Below are 3,087 nucleotides of genomic sequence, written 5' to 3'. Positions count from 1 at the left end.
GCTTCAGATGAGAGTGCGACGGGAGAAGGTGACCTCCGAGGTAAGATTTTGGCACTTTAATCTGAACGTGATAGCCTGTTCATTTTAATATGAACATTTTCGTACACAAGGATTTGATTATTAATTAGTGTCGTGTCTGAATTGCAATGTATTAATATACACCGCAATCTATAAAATCTAGTTAATACGCTTGATGGTGCGTGTACAATGAACAGCGTTTTGCTAAACTTATAGTGATAGTTCAATCCTTCATTTCCAAGGTCACAATCGAATAGCAGTAACGCGGCATTATTATTCAAGTTTCATTTGTGCCATTTTTATTTCCATGTAACCTTGTATTTCTACAAGGTTATATGTATACACAGGTTATATGTACTGTATATTATATGTATATCACCTTGTACTTCTCTTATATTTCTCCAATCAAGTGCATTAATTCTCTAAGTTAGCGATTATCATTCAGAAGTGTATTATTTTCAGCCACAATCGCACACAATTGCTTAACTTCACCCCTTCCTTGCACTTACATGAGTCGTTTCGTCTACAGATCTCGAAGGAAACAGATGACGACGAAGACAGTGATGGCCACGGAGGAGCTCAGAACGATGGAGGTGAGGTCATGGAAAGGGACATCTGCGACGAGAAGAGCATTGAACTAGCTATTGCTGAGGCTAAAGGTTACACGGGGCGATTAGTTAAGTCGAGTACAGTTTTGCAGGCTGAGAGCCTGTACACGAGGAGAATGTTTTCAGTACAGTGCGCAGTAAGGTTTTCAGTACAGGAGTTGTCGAGTAAGGTGTGTGCATGGTGGAGCAAGCGAGAGCTCAAAAGCTGTGCGCGCTACAGTGAGCAAGAGAGAGCGCGACACAGCTATGCTCAGTACAAAGGCCGAGCCGCCAGTGAGCACACTAGTGAGTATATAGTGACTAGTCTGTCTAGAAATAACTTGAGCTGCTCTGGGTGCCGACTAGTCGACGCATCTATTCGTCTCGTGTATATGCACCTTATAGGTGCTTATACACGATTCAGAGGCGATTAGCTGTTGCATTGCATCCAGAGCAGCTCAAGTTGTTTCTAGACAATTTAGTCATTTTAGTGTGCCCACTGCCCAGTGCCCCAGTAGCGGCTCAACCTTCGTACTTCGTAGAGTGCATACACAACGCAAATTCGTTCTACCCGCAGATTCTCCTGTGGAATTAACAATTCAATGCTATGCAATTGCTAATGGTACTTACCGTTTTACCTTACGGAAAATTAAATAATAGCACATATATAGCTTCAAATCTCGTAACAAATGGCGATAGAGGATATCCCGTATTGTTCATAGATGCAACAGACTAAAATGCAAATTGAATGCTTTTAAATGCAGATTTCGAATCCGATACCAACCTTCTAATTTTTTTAATCCGTTGAAATTTTACGCGTGAAAATGTGATCCATTTTTCTCTTGATGAATTTCCGCTAATGATGACCAATAGGTTTATTGATGTATTTTTAATGTTGTATAGTCACATATTTTCCGACTGGCACGCGCGAGTATTTTCTCCAAATATACGTAATAATTGAATTTTTTGCTGACATGGCGTCGCATTTTACTGCTGACGTCGCGTCGCCTTATAAGTCGAGACTATGTTTGGAGAAACAATAGACAAGATTTTAGTCTATCGTCGTTCTAATTTTATTGTGAATTTCGTTCTCTATAACGTTTCATGTTGCAACGCAATCTCCGTAGCACTAGTTTGATTTATTATTTTAAGGTGTTGTTATTATGACAGAGTATGGTGCTGCGATTTATATAGTTGTATTTATTGATGTGGTATTTTTCAGAGGCAACGGCTGCTAGGATCCTTGGTACTTCTCAACCCAAATGGTATAGGCTGTGCGACAAGCTCTGCGGCAAGCTGTGCGGCAACCACTGATCCATTACTTACAATCGTCTGGTCGTCAAGCATCTACAACCATCACAAATTGTAGAGGGATCGTTGTTCGTCAAAATTGAAGACACAATCCATAAATTTTTTCTAACGTCAATGATAAATTTGATCACTGTAATTAATGGTGTGGTGAGTTAAATAATATTGTGTTAATTACTTAATCCATGGCAGGACAGGTTCGTACCATTATGTCGACCGAAATACGACTCAGTCAAATTATTCAAATGTCCCTCCAGGGCATCCACGAATTTTCGTTGGAGTTGAAACGCCAAGCTAAATTAACGAGAGCGCTCGAAAAATTTATTACTTTGAGTGACGCAATCGTGTCTATGGTAACCACAGACATTTGTCTCGTGTCAGTGAGCACTAATCTTTTGAGAGGAGCGTCTGGGTAAAAAAATCGATAAATTTGGCTTTTCCGTTTTCTTGGCTCATTTCGTAGGTGCTGAAAAGGCGCATCTAACGCAGTAAACCGTATGTATGCGTACTTCAGTTTTTGCTGAAAGAAATTTCAAAAATATATAAATGAACACTTTTTATTAATATGTACAAAGATTTTTTCAAATTTAATCGGTATTTATAGAACATTATTTTCGTTAATTGCAAAGTGTTCGCACTCGTTTGAAGCTACAGACAAGACGCGTTTAATAAAGCTAATATCATGGATATACATGCAATAATTTTTGCGCAAGGCTGTTTTGAACTTCAATAAAAGACCATTTTATTATAATATACACACGTATTAATTTGAAAAAATTGAATTTATAGATAATTCTTCGCGTTAATTACAGGGTGCTTGCACTCGTTTAAAAGCTACAAGTTTTGCGCGTACAAGAAAGCAATTAAATACCACGGATGTACATGGAATGTTTTTTTGTGTTAGGCTATTTTGAACTCATGGAAAATAAACATTTTATATATATATATATATATAAAAGTCACATTTATAGCTTCTTATTCACGTTAAACTGGACAAGAATATGACGCGTACTGGTACTCGAAATGCAACTAATTGGTAATGGGAAAGCTTGGGCCACAATATCAAGCAACTTTTGTGGCATATTGTGCTTTTTTCAATTAATTTTACTTTTTTGGCTCCCTCGAATAATTACCATTTGCAAAATCCACCATCTTAAACATCTATCTCCTATGA

At 38.0% G+C, this 3,087-nt stretch overlaps 1 long non-coding RNA gene across 1 annotated transcript; it reads left to right on the top strand.

Annotated features, from left to right (window-relative positions):
• Positions 1–2,654, top strand: LOC108678450. Its single transcript, XR_001931322.2, has 3 exons — positions 1–40; positions 548–611; positions 1,828–2,654. It is a non-coding gene; the product is annotated as an uncharacterized LOC108678450 (long non-coding RNA).
• The last annotated feature ends 433 nt before the right edge of the window (positions 2,655–3,087 follow it).

This window comes from Hyalella azteca, unplaced genomic scaffold (assembly GCF_000764305.2).
Source record: "Hyalella azteca isolate HAZT.00-mixed unplaced genomic scaffold, Hazt_2.0.2 contig12754, whole genome shotgun sequence".
Taxonomy (NCBI): Eukaryota; Metazoa; Arthropoda; class Malacostraca; order Amphipoda; family Hyalellidae; genus Hyalella; species Hyalella azteca.
This window is presented reverse-complemented; position numbering and strand designations above follow the sequence as displayed.